Source organism: Pan paniscus, chromosome 14 (assembly GCF_029289425.2).
Source record: "Pan paniscus chromosome 14, NHGRI_mPanPan1-v2.0_pri, whole genome shotgun sequence".
In the NCBI taxonomy this organism is placed as follows: Eukaryota; Metazoa; Chordata; class Mammalia; order Primates; family Hominidae; genus Pan; species Pan paniscus.
In genome coordinates, this window is record NC_073263.2 from 40,520,411 (window position 1) to 40,543,879 (window position 23,469).

Sequence of the window (23,469 nt, forward strand, 5' to 3'; positions counted from 1 at the left end):
GAATGGCCAGATCTAAGCTAAAGTCCTATTTGTGAAAATTATTGCTCTGTTGACAAGATGACTGCAATTTATAACCCTCCAAACACTGAGGCACAAAAAACTTGGTGACAACAGAAAATAATACAGGGAGAAGCAAAAAGTAATAAAGAGAATTATTATTTCCATTTATTCAGTGGAGATATCAGGACCACAATGAATGGCTAGACATTTTTTCCAGATTGAAGCCAAAAGTAAGAGATTTTTGATGCTTAGCAAGCTAAAATAATTAAGCTCTTCAGCTACATTTTTTAATGGACCAATATGTTATCTCCACTTTTAACTAGGATGAAAACACTAATAATTTCACTAAGATATCTCATTTCCATAAACAGCAAAAACAAACTGGGGGTGGGTGGAGCTGAAGTACAAAATAACTTTTACAATAAAATTATTTCTTAGAAATAAACCATAAAGGCAACTTGTAGAAAAGATTCACATTATAGTTCTTTAACCAGTTTATGATTCTAGAAAAAAGAAAATAAATATCAGGCATGTATTTATTCCCCCAACAAGTATTTATGAAATCTACTATATGCCATTTACTGGGTATACAAAAATAAAGATAAATAAGATATGATCCTTGTCCCAAAGTGGTTCAACATCTAAAAAGAAAAAATGTAAACAGATAATTACAAAACAATGTAAATAAACAAGTCAACCAAAAGATGACAGAATGAATAGAGAGGGGTAAATACCTGTGAGAACCTGAAAAAACTTCATAAGGAAGTAACATGTTACTTATTTCTAAAGAAATAGCCCACATCTATTTTTTTCCAAGGAGAGAGAACATGAAAGGAAAGGGGGTGGGGGATATTCTGGGAAGAATAAGCAAAGGTGACCCTAAAAGTTAAAATCACTGAGAAATAGGTAGAATAGGAATTTAATGAAAACAAACCTTTTCCCTAACATTAGGGATACAGGATCTACCATCAGAACACCTGCATTCAGGTTGTAGTTGAACATCATTTACTAACTGTATTTTCTTAGATAAGTCAACCTCTGTAACTTTCCATTTCATCTTTCATCTTGAAGTTGTACCAAGTAAGAATTTACTTGGTAAACTACAAAATGCTTTGAAAGTTTTACAGAATCCTGATATACTAATACATAAAAGTTAATAATTAGATACTAAAATTTCAAGATCAAAATATTAGCCTAATATTTCATAGTGAATTTATATCAAATATATGAATTCAAATGCCAATTTTTTATGGCCTAAAAAATGTCACAAAAGTAAATACCTTTTAAATATGTAAAAGATATATGTTCCTATTAGGTGCTGTAGCAAACATCTAATTGCCACCACATGATGCATACAATCCATATAATACCAAACAAGCCTACAACGTCCCTCGAATAAACAAGTGACAAAAGTTTAATAAAACTAGCTTTATGCTTAACTGGTCTCCCCAGTGGCAAATTAAAGCAGCAATTGTACATCTGTGTCTCTGTTCCTCTCATCGTGGTTTAACTGACAGGAAGCACAGAGTAAGATATGGCACACAAATGTCAAGTATTTCCTGCCTTCTCTGTTACATCTTTATGTCTTGTTTTATAAATAGTCCAATAGTTTGTGTGAAAATATATGAAAGTACAGTAGCACAAACATATAAATGGTGAAGAGTGTTTATGCAAACAGAGCCAATAAAAAAGTATTTTGGTCTTGGGATCTAAGATTCAATATGCATGCAAAGACTCATTTATAGTCTTTTGAAGAAGTATTCTTAGGAGCAAACACCACACAAATTAAGATTTGAAAACCACAATGACTGAGTAAAAAACCAAGTGTCTAAACAACAGAACAGGCCCTCAAACTATTTTACCCAACTGTTTACATAAGTAACACTTGACCACCTTGATATATGACCCTCCCCCCAACCTCTGCTATACCTATTCAAAAAAAAAAAAAAAACCTACCACAAAAAAAAAAAAAACCTTTAAGCAACTGACTATCAACAAAGCAGGACTGATAACTTGCATCTTTGATCTTTGGTCATTTTTACCATGGCTTCTTATCAGCACTCTCCTGTACTACAATTTATATCCCCCAACCAAACTATCTCTACTCCCTTCTCACTTCCTGTATACATCCCAAACTTGGCTCATGTTATTTACTCATATATATTCAACTATATACAACCAAATAGAACTCTGTTCTCCATAGGTGAATCCTGCCTGCTTCAAGTCATGTTAACTAACCTTCCAGTTAATTATAACTAAGGGGTGCTCACCTTTCACCATGCCAAGCTGCCTCCCAAACTAATAATCAATCCTTAAGAATGAATTCAATTCATTACTCATATGATTCATATTCTGTATCATAAACTTGGGCAAAATGCAGCTATCTTATCCATTCATATTGGTCAATATTTACCTAGGCTATAATAAGCATAAGTTGCCACAATTACAATTCCACCAGAGTTTAGTGCTATTCCATTCTAGGTCAATGTCCAAAACCACTCTTCATATTTTACTTCACAGAAGTCCATCTTCAGCTTCCTGTGACCTCTCTTTCCTAAAAAGAACTTAACATATACCTAATAATCAGCTGTAAGCATGGTAGTAGGCTCCTGAAATAACATTTCTTAAATGAATGGCTTTGAAAAACGATTTCATTTTTACCCAGTATTTTTCAACCAGAAGGATCTTGCTCATTCTTTATAGGAGTCTAAGAATTATTAGTGCCTTCCTAGCATATCTTTAGTATATCTCTGCTCTCACTTGTAAATGTATTGGCTAAATTGTCCCCAATATCTAGGGAATAAGGAGTAAGTGTTCCCCAAACCATGAAGGAAGAATGAAGGAAGAAGAACATCACCCATTTCCTTACACATTAGCTCCCCTCCCCTATCCTCTGGCTCTGATGCTTAGTGAAACAACCCTAACTGGGGGGCAGGATGGGGAGTGAGTTGGGGAGTCTCAGAGCAGCTGCAGAGAACCTAGTGTCCATCACCTACCCAACAATCAAACACAGTTAACGATGTATAACTGTTCTGTTCTACCAAGGGCAGATAAGTATTACATCTTCCTTTCAGTTTATTCTTAAGACTAACAGGTTGTAAATTATCCTATAACAATATGCAAGTTTTTCTCTGATCTACAGATCAAAGGATCAGGCACGATGTCTAGTTTGCAATGTTCATACCATGAAAACATTTTGAATAAAATAATTTACACAATATACCTTATGTCTAAATACAAACTTTTTAAGTTGCCCTTCAAACTAAAACACATGTAACATTAATTTGAATTAATTATTCAAACTTAAATCTAAAATCTTAATGGTATTTTTCCTTATAATTTAGTACATACGTACATTTTGTATAGTATATTTTAAAACTTTATGTACATAGCATGCTGTATATATTCTTCCAGCATACTTTACCCAAGTTTATCTAAAACATAAAATTTTGAATAAACACAATGGCTATTTGGAAAGGAACTTTAAACATCAAACCCTCCTTAGAACTTGGTGCTTAGGAAAATGTTAAACCTTACTCAAGACAAGTCATGATTATTATTAGGCTTCCACTATAACAGAGAAATATCTCGGATGCACAAAGCATCCTATCTTCAATGATGCCGCTCACAAAAAGTGTTCCTCCCTGCTGCAGAGTACAGATAATACACCTCAGAAACGCCCTGTGTGGAGGTCTTAGCAGGAAGCCCAAGGGGCTCAACTCAACAGTATCCTTCTAACCTGCTTATAACTCATTTCTTTAATTCAGTCTGAAGTTAAATAATATGCAGCAACTGAAAGCTCTTTCAATTAAGAACACAACGGGAAAATGTAAATCAGAAAATGCCTAAAGATAAATTGAGTCTACTGGAGGAACTTCATTTGAAGGCACATTCCACATATTATTATTAAGTATCTAAAAATGATTGATACCACTGCCAATTCCTTTTGCTGTAAAAATAAGGTTGCTATACAAACATCCCTTAGCCTACTGGAGAAGCCAGTAACTGCCGCCTCCTGCTATTCAACTTCCCTTTTCTTAATCACAAAGGCATCAACTAAATGGAGGCACTGAGACTCAGAACCAACGCCTTCACTTTCTTTGACGAATGTTGATTTCCTCATTAGAGAGGTGCCAAAAACAGAAAAATACTGTGTTATAAGCTTGTATTTAACATAAACTTTAATAAAAGTATATTTCTTCCATATAACATTTATTTAATCAACCCCTAATTTTTAGACATTTGTATTATTTCTAATGCTGCATTATTCACAGTGATTCACAAAATGTAATCCTCAGACCCACAAAGGATCCAGAGACCCTTTCAGGGGGCTCCTGAGATCACAACTCTTTTCATAATAATGGCAAGGTATTATTTGGCTTTTCCACTGCGTTGACACTTGCCCTGATGATGCAAAAGCAAAGCGGGATGAAACTGCGAGTGCCTCTGCCCTGACCAAGGCTGCACCCTCAAGCCATGAGTCTACTCCTTACCACTGGGCACTCACATTTTAAAAAGGTGACTTCACTCAAGAATGTCTTTGAAGAAGAGTAAAAACTATTTTCTTGAATCTCAACCATTAAATACATATGTTTTTAATATTCTGAGTGATAAAATTGGAGGTACAAATAAAGTACTACTTCTGGCATAAACAGAAATAGCATTGTTGTCTTGAGAAAAAGCATTTATGCTATTATTCTTCGACCTGTGAGCCAAACTAGCTGCTGCTTTCATGAAATGTAATTTTTACTTAAAAGAACTAATTATTATTCAGAATTGGATATCTGGCAGAAATTTTTCCAAAAGTTAATAAAGCATGCCCATCACTTCAAGGAAAACAACTAACAGCAATTGTCACCAATTATAAAATGCAAGCTTTCAACTGAAAATCAGAATTTTGGAAAACTTGTATGTATCTACCGCTTTGACTCTGTTGGCTTCTCAATACACTTAAAAGGCTTTTCTGATGAGACTGGTGTGATTTTGATACTATGTCAACATTTGCAATACCCAAATGACTCACGGATGATGTTACAAAATCTTGCTTAGGTTAAAAAAAAAAAAAATCAATCCATTCAAAGTACAAGACAGACCTATGGATTTTAATGTTACAGGGGACAAAAAGTTCATTCATAGGTTTTCAGAATCTCATTGTTCTAACCTTTAAAAAACTAGCATTTGTTGATGAGCTTTGGTGTAGTATCAAAGAATATCCACAATTATCTGAAGTGGCCATTAAAATACATCTACTTTTTGTGACTAGACATCTGTGTGAGGCTGAATTTTCTTCATATTCTTCAACAAAAGCAACATATTCCAACAGATTTCGTGGAAAAGCAAATATGAGAATATAGCTGTCTTCTGTGAAGTCAAAGCTAAAAGATTTACACCCTTCTCAGTACAGCTTTTGTTTTGGAAAACATATTTGTCTTTTTTTGCACTGTGTTTTTTTAAAAAAACAGGGTCCTGCTATGTTGCCCGGGTTGGACTTGAACTCCTGGGCTCAAGCAATCCTCCTGCCTCAGGTTCTCAAGTAGCTGGACTACAGGCTTGGGTCACCATACCTGGCTCAAACTTGTCCTTTATAAAAATAATTATGTTAAAATGTAATGGGTGTATTATTTTTAAATAAATATATTAATATTTTTCAAGTTTGTTTTAATTTCTAACATTGGTTAATATTGGTAAATGTAACCTACATGAACCAAAGCTCTTTGGGAGCCTCAATTTTAATAGTATAAAGACGATGCAAAGATCATAAAGCTTGAAAAAAAAAAGTATAAGGTTTGAGAACTGCTACACAATCACAACCAATGATTCAAATATCCTTACAACTAAATCTTTGGTCCCATCCTTAAATTTTCTTTAGGATACCTACACCAAGAACTGAAAGGCACATAGACTTTCAAAGCATTTGATATCATAATGCCAACTGCCCTGCAGAAGATTTTTTCAGTTTATACTGTTAGCAACAGAATACCTGCATGGACATTTAACATCATTTGCAACAACCCACAATGCTTGAACTATTGTCAATATGATGGATAAAAACACAGGGGGGCTATTTGACTTTAATTTGCATTCCTTTGCTAGAAAGTTTAATATATTTTAATTTTAAATGTAATACTTTAATATACTTCCCAATTTTAAAGAATTGGTTATTCTTTGTGGAAAGGGCTGGGAGACACAAGTAAATAAATGGTAAAGGTGACAGTCTATGATTTTTCTCATTGGGAAAAAAAACTTCGAATTAATGTTTTTACTCTAGTTCTGGTTTAGAAAGCTTGTGTTTTTTTTTAAACTTCAATTTAATAATGTAAAACTCTAAGAATGATATTTAAATTACTAGTTGCAATAGTGCAGCAGTTCTCAAACTTTTTGGTGTCAAGATCCCTTTATATTCTTAAAATGTATTGAGGACCACAAAGAGCTTTTGTTTTCCTAGGTCATATTTATCAATATATGTTTTTTACTTATAGGATATTATTACTTATTATATGCCCTTTAAAGGAGTCTTTTCTCAGAATAGCATATTGAAAAAAAAAAAAAACTCCCTGGGATTTTTTTTTCCTTGATTAAAAATAATGCTGTTAAATATACATGCTTTGGGCCAAGCATGGTGGCTCATGCCTGTAATCCCAATATTTTGGGAGGCCAAGATAAGAGGATCGATTGAGCCCAGGAGTTTAAGACCAGCCTGGACAACATAGCCAGACCGCGTATCTACCAATAAAAAAATAAAATAAAAAAGAAAGAAAGAAAGGAAAAAAAAAAACAAACACAGAAAGAAATTTGCATGTCATAGGGGTATGCACTTGTAATTCTACATGGGAGGCTGAGGTGGAGGATTGCTTGAGCCCAGGTGTTTGAGGCTGCAGCAAACTATGATTGTACCACTGTACTCTAGCCTAGGCAAGAGGGCTACACCCCTATCTCCCCCCCACCCCCCCAAAAAAATACATATAGGTATGAGGTGTATGTGTGTGTGTGTGTGTGTGCACACTTTCCTTGCCTTAGATCACATGTAGCACATCGAAAACTAATCTAGTTTATCTATGTTTCTCTAATCTTTATATACATAATACCTTTTAAATGGAGGTTAATTAGTAAAATATATGCATATAATTTATGAATAGTCTTTATGTTTTGTTCATTGCTATATCCCAACATCAAGAATAATATGTAACAGGCAATAATTGTTGAATGAATCAATAATAATATAGATCAAAAGGTATATAATAAAAATTTAAGAGACCTCTAACTACATGACTTTATAGGAACCCTCAGACAATGAAATCTTAAGACTTCTATTTCCATTTGTTCTTTGTCCATGCCACTGCTTATACATACACTATGGGAAGTATTTCAGGAAAGAGAGCCAAGGGATGATGAAAGTAAAAACCTGGGTTAAGATCTATGTTTTCACTTTCTATAGCAGTTTCCACATTTACATTGTTAAATTTTGAAAGCTTTACCTGAAGAATGTATATCTAGTTTATAATGACAACAACAAAAATCACTAAAGATTCAGACATTGCTACCATTACAGTAAGAATTCTAAGGAAGCTACATGAAACACTGATCAGGAAGCAAGATGAAACACTGAATATACCAGTAAATCTGGTTAGATGCAACAATCTATTAGCTACTTAAAAGTTCATGGATGTTAATACTATACTAATTATTTTATGAATGTTTTTGTTTTGAAATGTGTTTTTGAGAAGTATTTGAATGTGGGATAATTCTGAAGATGAAACCTAACTAAATTACTTCTAGGTAACTAAAGCTCCAATTTGTTAATGGATCTCAACTGGAAATTACTATTTATCCATCTAGAAGTATGCCTAGATCTTCTTAGTTATTTGGGACAGACACACAGTCTTATAACACTTACATCTGAATCTACCCAATCCCTCTTGCTGAAATAGGCAGTTAACTTTTTTTTTGAGACAAGGTCTTACTTTGTTGCCCAGGTTGGAGTATAGTGGCATGAACATGCCTCAGTGAAGCCTTGACCTCCTGGGCTCAAGTGATCCTCCCACCTCAGCTCCCCAAGTGGCTGGGACTACAGTCACTCACCACCATGCCTGGCTTATTTTTGTATTTTTAGTAGAGAAGGGGTTTCATCGTATTTTGCAGGCTGGTCTCAAACTCCTGGGCCCAAGTGATCCACCTGCCTTGGCCTTCCAAAGTGCTGGGATTACAGGCTTGAGCCACCATGCCTGATCCCATTTTTAACTGATGCAGAGTTTTCATTTTTTTGAAATAGGAGGGTCTCACTATGTTGCCCAGGTCTCAAACTCCTAGGATCATGCATTCCTTCAACCTCAAGTTCCCAAGTGGCTGGGACTACAGGTGCATCTCAGTACCCCTGCCTCTGATGCAAAGTTTATTGCCACATTTTTTCAAGTCAGCTTTTACTACCGGTCAAATTAAACATTATTCCTCAAGTTACTTATAAATGTGGGGCAAAAATAAACTATAGCTTACAGATAAAAATGTATTATGAGGCCAGGTGCAGTAGCTCCCACCTGTAATGCCAGCACTTTGGGAGGCTAAGGTAGGCGGATCACTTGAGGTCAGGAATTCAAGACCAGCCTGGCCAACATGGCAAAACCTCATCTCTACTAAAAAAATACAAAGATAAATTAGCTAGGCGCCATGGTGGGCACCTGTAATCTCAGCTACTTCGGAGGCTGAGGCAGGAGAATCACTTGAACCCAGGAGCCAGAGGTTGCAGAGAGCCGAGATTGTGCCACTGCACTCCAGCCTGAGCGAAAGAGCAAGACTCTGTCTCAAAAAAAAAAAAAAAAAGAGTATTATGAAACAGTTAAACCAAAGAGGATTCATCTATCTACCACCTAGCTTTATATTTTACCAGTTTGTTTCTGTTTTTGTTTTTCTGTTTTGTTTTTAAGAAAAAAAGGTCATCTACGGTTAAAGCTTCCTCTAATATCCCTCTCCAGTCTCATTTTATTCCTTCTTTGACTATTCTAAGTTTGATTTTTTTTTCTTTCTTTTTTTTTTTTTAAGAGACAGATTCTTGTTTTGTCACTCAGGCTGAAGTGCAGTGGTGCAATCATATTTCACTGTAGCATTAACTCCTGGGCTCAAGCAATCCTCCTGCCTCAGCTTCTCGAGTAGCTGGAGCTACAGGAGTGTGATACCACGCCTGGCCAATTTAAAAAAAAAATTTTTTTTTCTACTTGTAGAGACAGGGTCTTGCTATGTTGCCCAGGCTGGTCTCGAATTTCTGGCCTCAAGTGATCCTCCCACTTAGGCTTTCCAAAGTGCTCAAATTATAGGCATAAGCTACAGTGCCCACTTGTCAACTATTCTAAAATTGGTGTCTTCTCTGTTATATATTTTTATAACTTTACTACATATACATCAAGATAGTAGGATTGCTTTTATATGCATAATTGGGAACATGTATTTATTAAAATTTATTTTTTATTCAAAATTATGTTTGAAATAACTCTAGTTAACAAATGACAAGCATACTGAATTGTTTTAGGGGTCAAATATATTGTTGTCTACAGCTTACCCTGAAATGCATCAACTGTCCATCTGTTTAGGGTCCTGGAGGATTTTACACCCCAGGGCAATATACCATAGAAAGATCCTGAATGGGTTAGAAGTCATCATTGGCAGATATCTGATCCTAGGAAAGATAATGAAGAACTCTAAATTACATTAAACTATCTATACTCTGCAAAGCCTTCACATCCCTCAATGTGAAGATACTGCTCTACAGAACTTCTACATTTATGTCCCGGGGAACCATGTACAAGTGTTCCCAAGCTGAAAATAATCTAATGCCATCAACAAGAGAGAATAAATACATTCTGGTACAGACAAACAATGGAATACTATATTGCAATGAAAAGTAATGTAAGTCACAAAGCTGAAGGAAAGAAGCAAAGTCACTACAGAATATATGGTGTGATTCATGTGTATAAAGTTCAAAGAGGTAAAACTATAAAGAAAAGATTATCCCAAAAGTCAGCATAGTAGTTATTTTTTAAAGGAAACAAACATGAATAGGAGTGGGGGCCTTCTAGGGTAATAGACATACTCTATATTTCTTAACATGGGTTGTTTCTCAAGATACTTATAAATATGAGGCAAAACTGTTTAAATAAAATACAAAATATTTACCCATGTTGTAACACTTTATAATTTTATTTAAACTCTGTTTTATATATATTCTCCTACATGCACATTTCATTTTTAAAGAAAAAATAATGAATTGCCCCATTACAATACTAAACTTCCATTTAGTATTTTGATATAAAAAATAAGATGTACATAAATTGTTACACTTCATTTTAATAGTTTTATTATAAAATTTTATAGTTTTACTATTTATGGGATTGTTTTCTAAACTCAGAAACTAATTTTCTTTAATTATATTTAGATTTTTAAAATTGTACCATGTAACAGCCCAGACATAATGATCATTATATGACTGGGCATCTATCATGTAGATACTGCAGCGTGTAAAGTCATACTGGTGCCTGCTACTTTGAAGAGCTTCTAATATATAGAGTAGAACACAGGACGAGGACAAATCACATGAAAACACAAACTTAAAAAATAAAAACAACTTCTCTAAGTGGTTACCTTTGGACAGCAGGGCTGAGAGTGAGAAGGGGCAGAGGAGGAAGGCTCCTTTTCATTATAGACCTATGAATTAAATTTTGAATGGTGTGCATATATCACTTTGATAGCTTTTAATATAAAAATTGTTAAACCAATCTTCATACAAACTATAGAAGGCAAGAGGGCTCTGACAATGAGGATGATGTTAATACCTGGAAGAGAAGGAATCAAAACATTTCTGCATACAAATTTGTATATCCAAAGCTCAGCTGCGTAATTTCTCCCTCTCTGTCAACGAAGCAAATAGCACACAATGAGTTATTTTTCTCATATAATAACTTAAGGTTCTTAGAACCATGACCAGAAAAGACATTTGTAGTACTGCTCAACAGCCACTTTTATTATAGTGTACAGCTCATTTGACAAGACACAAAAAACTCTTTTGTAGGTTCTCCATACTAATGGAAGGAAGATTGTTCAGATAGTTGGAAACTGTCCTAATCATTGGAGTTGACTCAATAATGGTACTAACTTAATTTCAACCATTTATATGAAGCAGCTCCTAAGTAAAGGAGCAAAATATTCTGGCTAATTTATGGAAGCAATGATTATCTTCAAACAATTCAAATGAGGGGAATTTTCTTCTCATTTATCCAAGTCAGTGAATACCTAACAATGTCCCATTAGATGAGATGTAATGTTAGGCAAAACCTACAAATATGCAATCAAAGATGCAGTTAAGTATCTGAAGAAGCTTCAAAAATCATATCCAAGCATTACAGGGTTAAAAAAAAAGTTACTTCCTCCCAGACTCAAACAAGTACATACTATTGCACTAGTCTTTAAGTCACCCCTGCCCTCCCCCAAAAAAAAGAAAGAAAACAAAAATATTACAAATAATAATAGTGTATTTCTCAAGAGAGAAGAGCTTTCAAAAGGCTGTAAATGCCACCCTAAATCAGTAAGGGGGTGTTTTTCCTAAAGCCCCAGGAGTAAGAGTATGGAGAGGGAAACCAAGAAGCAACAATTGGAACCAAAACAACTAACACTGGAAGAGTTCACTGAGAAATAAAAAATAGGTTAATTACATTAAAAAACAAAGATTATTTATTATGGCCAATATGGCAGTAGGTTTCGGGGGTGGATCAGAGAAAAGGAAAGGCGGATAGCCACATAGTTGAATAACATATAGCACAGCAAAAAAAAACAGACTAGAGAAAGGGATAACTGGGATGGGAAAGGAGCCTAAATGGGTTCTAATACTGATAATAAAGCACTCTAGTTGCTTTCCTTCCTTACTAGAGGCTATGGGCTTCAAAATAGCATTGTTGCCTAAAACTTCAAATATTTAAATGCAAAATAGCTAATTCCTCTTCATAGCCTTAAACCTGTAAACTCTCTTTCTGAAAATGTGGCATATAAGCACCTATGTCATAATCATTTAGGGTACACAGTAAAAAATGCTGATTGTTTAAGCAAATCCTACGCCTAATGAATCAGAATTTCTGAGTTAAAACTGGGTGATTCTTTGTTACACCAAAGGTTGACAATTACAGCTTTAAAGGTAATACTATCATAGTATTACCTACAACATGCAGACACCAGTCAGAGATTAAGCTGAGGGCCACATGCTTTTTAAAGATGTGCCATCTTTAACTTCAGCAAGATGGCCAACTGAATTTGTCACGTAAGATGGCAAAAAAGAGTAGCCAAAGGTTTAATACAACAAATAATACCTGTCTACTCATATGTGCTTGGTACTTTGTCAAAGGTTGAAAAAGACAGAAAAACAGAATAAAACCTTTCTCCTCTCAAACAGCGTATATTCTTATTCTTATTGACGAAGACACTCTTCTTAACATAGGTAAATGCTATTCAACCTTCAGCATTCATCATTCCTTCAAGATAAACTCTCCTGAGTATTCTTTCAGTCATCTTTTATCTCTAGGCAATCTGAATCTGAATTTACCTAGTCAGTGGTTGGTTCTGTTCTTTACTTCACTTGTTAACAAGCCCTGTTTTCCCAACAGGAATTTAAGTTTATGAAGATAAAGCCCATGTTCCTGGCCTTTTGTGCTTTTTGTTGTTTAGGACAATGATGGCCACACTGTGGGCGATTTCACACTGAATTGAGTTAGGGCACTCAGAAATTTAGGAGATTCAGCAGTTATGCATAAACTATTAAAAATCTGAATTTCAGACCTAGAGAATTTCCAACCACCCCAATAAAACACACCAAAAAGTTAACAGACAAAAGATTTTGTATATACCAAACAATTCTCTTATTTCAAAGGAGGAGGAGAAGATGTGACAAAGATAAATAAAATGAGATTACTATCTTATAATAAGGTCAAATTTAAGATAAGTGTAATGTTAAAGCTTAGACACCTCTGGATTTTGTAAATTCACATGCAAAGTTTTACACATACACATACTTTAGTATAACAAGGTATCACATTAAACAATATTTGCCCTCCTAAAAGAATATGAGGCAAGGATGGGCACGGTGGCTTGTGCCTGTAATCACAGGACTTTGGGAGGCCGAGGTGAGTGGATCACCCAAGGTCGGGAGTTCAGGACCAGCCTAACCAACACGGAGAAACCCTGTCTCTACTAAAAATACAAAATTAGCTGGGCGTGGTGGCGCATGCCTGTAATCCCAGCTACTTGGGAGGCTGAGGCAGGAGAATTGCTTGAACCCGGGAGGCGGAAGTTGCAGTGAGCCGAGATTGCACCATTGCACTCCAGCATGGGCAACAAGAGTGAAACTCCGTCTCAAAATATATATATATATATATATATATATGAGCTAAAACTAAAGCAGAAATAAAACTGTCTTTGTATCTAGAAGCTCAAATTTAATTCCCACCTCTTTATACTTCCATCTAAAGCCATCTTAAAATAAGCAGTCATGAACAAAAAAATTCTAAGAGTGAAAAACAAAAAGTTGTTGTAGAAATAAAATGAATGCATCATCTTTCTGATGAAAAAGAAAACTACATTTTCAAAATCATTGGTTGATCCATTTGGTTGCAACTTATCACCAAGATTATCACCAAACATCTTAATTAAGGTTTTATTTACTCTTAAGGAAATATAGAGCATTTGAAACAAAGCATCACTTGTGACTGGCACGAGCAGTTCCAGACTGCGAAGCCCTGCCATTAGGTACTGCATGACCTCAAGCAAATCACAGGACCTCTGTGGGCCACTGTTTCTTCACCTATGAAAGTGAGGCAGTTGGACAATCTTCAGTCACTTTCAGCACTAAAGTTCTGTAAATCACTAATTCTAAATTTAATTCTGATGGGTCAGTTCAAACTTACATTCAATCTTATGGAAGGAAAAACGTGGAGAGGGAAATACTTAGTAAATTGTTCTGGTCTTTTCTTGGTTCTCTTCTTTTTCCCCTCCTTTCTCCCTTCTCCTTGAAGCTCCACTTCAGTCTCTATCATGTAAGAAAATATATAAACAATATCTATTTTACTTTAACTGTACCAGCTTCTTAAATTTAAGAAACCAAATTCCTCTACTTCTCTTTAATAAATAAGATCTTAATTATGCCGCTTATTTGTGTGCCTCTTGATTTTTCTCTTATGGATCACCACCTTAAAAAAGTTAAAAAAAAAAAAATAGAAAAGTCTTCATTAGATTTTTCACACAGACCAGACTAGAAGTAAATACAGCTTTTGCTTACTCAAAGGCTGACTAAACCAGCAATATGCAAACAAAGATGATAGCAAATGGCTCAGCTGAATTGGTAAAATGTCCGCTGTGTCTTTCTTGTAAGACCGCAAAATTGAGATCTGTTAATATCAACAATCCTCACAAAAGAGTAAGAAATAATAACTGATTGCCTTTGTCTCTTCCCTTTAATCTGACAGGCTTTCAAGCATTTAGTAAGTGCATAGCAAATTCTCAAAGAACTAGCTAAATATCATTTTGGTCAACAAGAAATGATTTGGCAAGTTTTATATCCAAAAACTTTATTTTTTGGAATCACTGCATATTCCAATTTTATCTTCATAAATATGTTTCAGAAATAAAATACTACTGCACTCATCTTTACAGAGCACCTAGAACTTTAAGGCACAGTAGGATGTATACTTGCCAGCCAAAATCTCATAACTACAACAACAAGTACTTCAGGTAAAGATTGAGCAATCTTTTCATTTACAGAAGGTTTTTAATTCAAGGCAGGCAAATTTTAAGAACAGTAATACAAAAGGAAGGCCAATACTCATCACTTTTTCTTTTTATACAAAACTGAAATAACTACGTTTCCTTAGAAGACAGCTTTACTTCTAAGGCTGTTACTCAGAACAAGTTTTCAGTGTGAATTATAAAACTTCATTTTTTTCTAATAGTAAATGAATCATTCTAGTCTTTCTTCCTCTATTTAATATTCACTTTTACTTGTTATCTAAATAATCTAATATTCATTTTTACTTATTATCTAAATAACAATTCATTTAAATTTCTATTGGGTTTCCAAAATGAAACATTTAATATAATTTCATTAACTTTAAAAAACAGAGAGGGAGAAAAAAATAAATAACAGTCAATGAGCAACACCTATGGCTGAGTTGTCCCAAAACTTCACCCTTAGCTAAAATGCCAAAACAAAGCCACTGCCCCTGGATTTTTAACATCTATATCACACAGGAATAATACGGTTTACTTAACTGTAACTTCAACTACCCCAAAAAATACAATTAGATTTTTTAAATTAAAATTTGACCTTAGTTTGCTTTGTGATACTTAAAAACAAATAAACAAACAAAAAACCTCTTTTATTCTTAAATTACATAGAAAAAAAATCACAAAGACATACAAAATGCTTTAGCAAGAAGATCTAAAACTTTCCAGAATTTCAGTGCTTTGTTTCCCCCTAGCAATTAAGTTCAATCAGGCATGTGACTGACCACACACATTTTATCAGAGGGTTAAAGAACACATTCAGCCATGTTCTTCAACAGGTAAGAACCACCCTCTGTTTATCAGCTCAAGAAAAAGCCAGAAGCAAACATACAAAATTGTAACAAGTTACCTTCAAGTATTCTTTCTCTATCGTCTTTTGAGCTTGAAAATAAAAAGCAATCCGACAAGTTTTAGCTGTTAAAATGGCTCCTGTAGATTGGGGAAGTGGTGTCTGTGCTTCAGCTTATGAGTCATACATGAAACCAAGTGTTTCTAAGGGAGGCACGCCCATGTTGCTGTGGACCCAATTATTCTGCTAGGTCAAACATGCAAATCTGCAGGTAAAAACGGTATAGGAAAGTGGGGAAGAAGAGGCAAGGAGCAAGATCTACCTTGATTAGACCATTACTAAGCTCATATTAATTGCCATAATTTAAAACTAACAATAAAATAGAGTAAGAACCTACAAGGGAGCAAAATTAAAAACTATATATTGTTTTAAAATATAAAAATCTCAATTTTTAAAAGTTGCTTTACTATATCAAATAAAACTGTGAAAGGAAAAAAGTATGAAAGGGGATGGAAGGGAGATAGCAAACTCTGTGGCTCTTAATGTAACAATGGACTGGTGAGTGTAATCTGGCTACTCATTAACCCTCATATGAAAGAGATATATTGCTATGTAGTCTGGAAAGGCTAGCCAACTACAAAGCCAGATGCAGATCTGTAAGTTCACTAAACAGATAAAATCCACTAGAAAATTCAAAGTTCAGTGGAAAAATAAGTGTGAATTAAACTGGTTTACAGAATTTTAAAAAACCCACACCCCAATGTTAGGAATTTAAAGTCCAACAAAGCAAAATGATTTTAAATAAACTGCAAGCTTGAGAAAACCCTTTTAAAAAAGTATTGGTACGATCATAGTTCATAACTCTACTACTTCCAAATGATAGCCACAGTTTGACTTACCTTTCAAGCAAAATTTTCCACATGTATTTCAAGCCTCTTGTGCCAGGCACCCTGCTACAGCTCCACTGCAATTGTGGCAAGGCCAACCTAAGGGGACAACTGTGGCCAGTGAAGCTCTGCCTTCCAAGTCAGAATACATCTGACAAAGTGCCCAAGCCACTGAAATATTACTACACCTACTTATCCTGGCCTCTGGGTGAATACTTATTAATTTATTCTAAGAGCTTAAATTAATCAAAATGGCTTGAAAGCACTAAGTACTTCCAAAGCGCTTGAAATGATAAATGCAACTCAATAGATAGCCTTCGTCCTGGTATCTTACAAAAAGTAAATAGGATTTAGCAAGGTTTTCTCCCTTTAGTTAATTAGTTGGGAGTTTATTCTGGCTTACCAGAGGCATAGATGAGAGCACAAGCTGTCACTGACTTAGGAACTTTACAAAATGCTGCAAAACAGCAATGATTGTGAACCAACTTTCTGCCTGCTATTTATTCCTTACACTGAAGATTGCTTGGTTTATCCTTTTACTGAAAAATAATCTCCATGGTTTTACAAACTGTTAATTAAAAATTTATTAAAAAGAAATATAGACCATGTTTTCTGCTGTCAAATGTCATATTTAGCTTACTTTAGTTCACTTACACAAAATGACTATTCAGAGCCCATGCACCAAGAAACAAGGTCCGCTGAGCAGTCACGGGAGATTCACTTGTTCCCTGGAAAGTTCCCCCCAAGTAATTTTCCATATCTGAAATTTATTTTAGATAACATGAATGTAAACCTAACAATTTGATTATCTTCTTTTGGCTAATTAGAAATAAAAATTGTAACAGGTAAAAGAGGGCAACAGTATTATAAAAGGATGTCAGAAAAAGTGAAAGAGCTGATAATGACATTAAAAAAACCCACCTTATAAAACTGAAAATAAACATAACTTTAAAAGTATTCAGATATGAAGCCATTATATAAGGTCAGTAAGTTGTAATATTCCCTAAGTATATTACCATACACTAAGTGTCTCCAAGTCAGCATTAGTTTAAGACAGGCCTTCGAAAGCCAAAGTGTGTAACATCAAGTGTGTGAGATGTTTTATGTAGAACAGATATCTAAAAGGATAAGCTTCTGCTATTGAGAAAATCCATTTATATAAAGCACCTCATTACTTAATAATGGCAAATATTCCAAACATAATTTAAAGGAAGTACTCTGGCCACCAGTAATGTGAAGAGAATTAAAGGGAAAATAATTACACCTCTTCAACAGAAACAAATATCTTAGCTGTTCCTAAGGCGATGACTCCAGAGCTGCCATTACAATATATTATCCCTCTGCCCAGGGGTGTCCCTATTAGCATTATTCTATCACCTACAGGAACTGGATCCTTGTTCTATTTACAGCCCCAATAAGTCAATCACTGCATATGAGAGGATCAAAGAGAAAAAAAAAGGCAAACAGTTTGACACAGGTTCTAGTCAATCTACTTGGGTTTCAATCCCAGCTCTGCTACCTATTAGCTATGTAATCTTTGGCAATTACTTAACAATCCTGCATCATAACTTATTTATCTATCATTTAGCCTAATAGTATCTACCACACAGATTATGAGGATTAAAATAATTCCACATACTGCTATCCAGACTACATAAAGCACTTTCACAACTCAAAAATAGGAAAACAATCCAGTTTTTTAAATGGTCAAATCTGAATAGACACTTCACTAAAGAAGTCATACAGATGGCAAAAAAAGTACATGAAAATATCTCAACATCAATACTCAATAGGGAAATGCAAATTAATGTGACAACACCACAACAAAACAAAACAAAAACCACCAATAATACCAAGTGTTGATGAGAACATGGAGCGACTACAACTCTCATATATTGCTGGTGGGAATGCAATAGTTTAGCCACTTTGGAAGATAGTTTAGCAGTTTCTATAAACATACACTTATCACATGATCCAGTAATCCCATTCCTAGGCATTTACCCAAGAGAAATGAAGATATGTGTCTATTTTAAAACTTCTATGCAAATATATATAGCAGTTTTATCATTCACCAAATATTGAAAACCCAAATAATGTCCATCAATGTGTGAATGGATAAATCCATGTAATGGAATGGTATAGTATATCCATATAATGGAATGCTACTCAGCAACAAAAAAGGTCTGAATTTCTGATATATGTGACAACATGGATGAACCTAAAAGCATTAGGCTGAACAAAATAAGACTGACTCTATGACTCTGTATGATTCCATTTATATGTGACATAATGGAAAAGGCAAAACAGAAGGCACAGAAATCCTATCAGTGCTAGGGGCTGGAAATGAGGGGAGAGGGTTGACTACAAAGGAAGACAAGGAACTGTTTAGGGTGACAGAAATATTCTGTATCTTGACTGTGGTACCGGTATATGACTTACGTACATTGTCAAAATTCATAGAGCCATAAAACTAAATACGGCAAATTGTACTGCATATAAACCATACCTCAATAAAACTGATTTTAAAAAAAGAAATCTAGGCCAGGCACGTTGGCTCACGCTTGTAATCCCAGCACTTTGGGAGGCCAAGGCAGGCGGATCACTGAAGTTCAGGAGTTCGAGACCAGGCTGGCCAACATGGTGAAACCGTCTCTACTAAAAATACGGATATTAGCCAGGTGTGGTGGCAGACACCTGTAATCTCAGCTACTCAGGAGGCTGAGGCAGGAGAATCGCTTGAACCTGGGAGGTGGAGGTTGCAGTGAGCCAAGATTGCACCACTGCACTCCAGCCTGGGTGACCAAGCAAGACTCTGTGTCAGACCTCCACATTTGGTAACAAATATCCAAGTTCTGCACATGTACCCCAGAACAGAAAGAAAGAAAGGAAGGGAGGACAGGAGGAAGGGAGGAGGGAAGAAATAAATCTAGTTTAGGTATATGAAATGTACATACTGTGGGTATGTTTATTTATAAAATTAGATATGGATCAAGTCAGTATATACCTTATATAAAGCTTTCATGGCTGCTCATGGAATTGTCAACATGTATATTTGAACTATTAGCTGAGAGAGATTGAGTCAACTGAATGAATTTAAATGCCAACTAAATTTCAGATACTATTTATTTCCTCCACCAAAACAGAATTTATAAAAAGAATTTATTGTGCTAGGGCTCATTTTTCCTTTTTACTGTTACCTCTTCCCTTTGAACTCAAATCTGAAAACTTCTAGTACAAAAATACAGAATACTCTAATTTCCATATCTAGGAAACTTAGGCTAAAAAAAGCTTTGTTTGAATCCGCCCCATAGGTCGGGAGCTAACATGCTATGACTATCAGAGATGGAAAAAGAAAAGATCACACCATTAAAATGGCAAATGACCAAAATCAATGTTCCCCACTATTTAAATAGAAAAATAAAATTCAGAAGACTGAGATTGAGTGTTATGAATCTTTCAATCACACAGAATTTGTTTTGTTGATGTTAATGCCTCTCAAAAATATAATCCCAGGTTCCAAGAATTGTGTAGAATTTCTACATGTGAGCTTAAACGTAAAACACAGTTAATTTTCTATGCTCTATCACTAGCTTTGTTAAACCAAATCCTCTTTCCCACTTCTGCACAGACAGGTAACTAGGTGGTACTTTTTACCACCCACAAAAAGCAGGCCTCTTAGGCAACAGTCTATGTATTTTCAGGGGCTTATCAAAGGCAAAAGGGGCCATGGCTTTTGTCTGCACTATATTCCCATCACCTAGGAAAAGGCCCAAAACTCAGCAGAAACTCAGAGACATGAATGAGTGACTTTCCTAAAACTGCTCACTGAGGGGGAAAATGTAGCATATCAGGATTTTCGTAAACATTGAAATATCTTTAAAGACATGACTTGGCCCCTATGACTTGATATAGACAAATTAAAGGTTCTATTGCAGGTATTATTCTGGGTATTACTGTTTCCTCTGATATTAAAAATAACCAAGAATTGATGGTATGATTATATTCTTTATAAAGCTCCCAGGTAATATGCTGACTGCAATCTCAAGTTGTTTGTATAGACATATTTTATCTCTCATAATTAAATTTTAAATTCAATATTAAAAATAATGTATCTTTTACTTCAGTAGCCTGTAACCAGGAATGTACCCCTGAAGGAGCTTTATGAAGACACATGCCAACTCCTGGAAATGGATTCAGTAGTGCAGGTGGAGGTCAGGCTTATGAGAACCACTGCTGTTTTTGTTTGTTTGTTTGTTTGTTTGTTTTGGGGGGGGATGGCTGTTTTTGTTTTTTGAGACAGAGTTTTGCTCTGTCACCCAGGCTGGAGTGCAGTGGCAGGACCTTGGCACCTCAGCGTACAGCAATTTCTGCCTCCCAGGCGATCCTCCCACCTCAGCCTCCTGAGCAGCTGGGACTACAGGCATGCACCACAATGTGGTTATTTTTTGTATTTTTTTGTATTTCTGGCTAATTTTGTATTTTGTATTTCTGGCTAATTTTTGTATTTTTTTGTAGAGGCAGGGTTTTGCCATGTTGCCAAGGCTGGTCTCAAACTCCTGAGCTCAAGCGATCCGCCTGCCTCGGCCTCCCAATGTGCTTGGATTACAGGCATGAACAACCACACATTGCCACCATTGCTGTGTTTCTATGTAGCCCTAGCATCTACTGTAGTTACTGCTCTTCACACAGCAGCCACTCAAAGACATTTGTTAACCTACTATTCAATAATCTCTAAATGTTGCAGAGAGGAAATCTAATTTTTATACTGAGTTTAAAGTGAAACTTAAGCTCCTCCTTTGCTACTCTTCAGGTAAAAAAGTACTCATCATATCACAGGAAAAGTAACATCACAGTCTCCTCCTAACTGACAGAATCTTTCTCTACCACCAACTGCCTACTTTAAATTCACCCATCACTCTGCTATTAGAGAAGTCTTCCTAAAGAACAACTCTGAGAGTGAAATGATTATCACTTACGGCCCAAAAAACAAAAAGAAATAAAATAACTGATTTCTTAGAGGCAAAATTAAAAGCCAGACTATTATGGCGTTCAAGGCTTTCACAATCCGACTTAATTTCCCTAACTTTTCCAGCCCTATCTTCCTGACTCTCCCTCACTCCCTAGCCCCTGACAGCTGTACGGAAATTTCCTGAATTGCTCCATTCCTATTTGTCTCACTTCCTTATCACTGTTCCCTGGGCCTGAAAAGCACTTACCTTATTTCCTATCCTATGCCCGACCTCTGCCTAATGAACATCCATCCATCAAGTCTCAATTTCAATGCCTCCTCTACAGAAGGATCTCCTCAACAGCCCCACTTACAATTACTGTGAGAACTGGTTATCGCAGAACTGAAAGAGATCTTAGAGACACTTTATCCAGTCCAGTGGTTTCTAAACTTTTTACTTAAGCAGCTGAATTTTTATAAAGGCTTCAAGGAACCTTGACACTCCATACATTTAAGTCTTCACTGTAGGACAGCTTAAAACACGAATCCAATCCAGTCTCATTTTAAAAATAGAGATAAGAGGTCTGTACAAAGTGACTTCCCAATGTCAAGTTAGTGACTGATTTGAGGGACTCTTTGTCATTCATTTAACAAATATTTACTCAGCACTTACTATGTGCCAGGTACTGTTCTAGCCCCTTGCTATACAGCAAACAAAAGAGACATACTGCTGATAAATAAACCCTATTCGGCCTGTGCAGAAGACAGATGAATCTAGGAGAATCACGGTGGATTATCATAAGCTTAACCAAGTGGTGACTCCGATTGCAGCTGCTGTACCAGATGTGAGCTCATTCTTTACCCTCAACAGATCTCCTGGTATCTGTTACATACAGCTATCAATCTGGCAAATGCCTTTTTCCCCCATACCTGTCCATGAGGCCCACCAGAAGCAGTTTCCTTTCAAATGGCAAGGCCAAAAATACCTTCACTGTCCTAACTCAGGGATATATCAACCCCCTAGACCTATGTTCACAGGGATCTTGATCACCTTTCCCCTCAAGGTAACATATTAGTCCATTATATCAATGACATTATGCTTATTGGACCTAATGAGCAACGAGTAGCAACTACTCTAGGCTTAATGATAACACATAGCATGTCAGAGGTTGGGAAATAAATCTGACTAAAATTCAAGGGCCTTCTACTTCAGTGTAATGTCTAGGGGTCTACTGGTGTGAGGCATGTCATGGTATCTCTTCTAGGGTAAAGGATAAATTGTTGCATCTGGCTCCTCCTACTACCAAGAAAACGGCACAACACTTAACTCCTTTATTTAGATTTTGGAGGCAACACATTCCTCATCTGAGTGTTACTCCGGCCCAATTACCAAGTGACCAGAAAAGCTGCTAGTTTTGAGGGGGGCCCAGAATAGAAGGCTCTGTAACAAATCTGTAACAAATCTGCTCTGCAAGCTGCCCTGCCACTTGGGCCATATGACCCAGCAGATCCAATGGTACTTGAGGTATCAGCAGTTGGCAGGCCTCTCTCTATAGGTAAATCACAGCACAGGCCTGTAGGATTTTGGAGCAAGACCTTGCCATCAACTGCAGATAATATTTCCCTTTTGAGAGACAGCTCTTGACCTGCTACTGGACCTTAGTAGAAACTGAACATTCACCACGGGCCACCAAGTTATCATGCAATCTACTTGGAAGTGGGTGTTACCTGACCCACTCCAAGCCACAAAGCTGGGCGTGCATAGCACCATTAAAATCATCAAGTGGAGGTAACATATATGTGATTGGGCCGGCGTAGGTCCTAAAGGCACAAGTTACATGAAATGGCCCAAATGCCCATGGTTCCTGGTGCTACACTGTCTTTTCTCACCCAGATTGTACCTCTGGCCTCGAGGAATATTCTACAATCAGCTGACAGAGCCTTGTTTACAGATGGTTCTGCACGACATGCGAGCACCACCCAAAAGCGGACAGCTGCAGTGCTACAGCCCTTTTTCTGGAACATCCAGTCATGAAATC

General features: G+C 36.0%; 1 protein-coding gene across 3 annotated transcripts in view; it reads right to left on the minus strand.

Moving 5' to 3' along the window:
• ELF1 (E74 like ETS transcription factor 1) overlaps positions 1 to 23,469 on the minus strand; it is a 126,591-nt gene that overhangs the window by 68,368 nt on the left and 34,754 nt on the right. The window contains exons 1-2 of one of the 3 annotated variants that reach the window (XM_034936626.3): positions 15,656 to 18,372; positions 13,932 to 14,053 (exon numbers count right to left, since the gene is read on the minus strand). The exons of 1 other annotated variant lie outside the window; for it this stretch is intronic. The gene's annotated coding sequence lies outside the window, so the exon portion shown is untranslated. Of the gene's footprint in view, positions 1 to 13,931; positions 14,054 to 15,655; positions 18,373 to 23,469 lie in introns of those variants that run through there. One more of the 3 variants, XM_024925268.4, reaches the window with a different exon arrangement.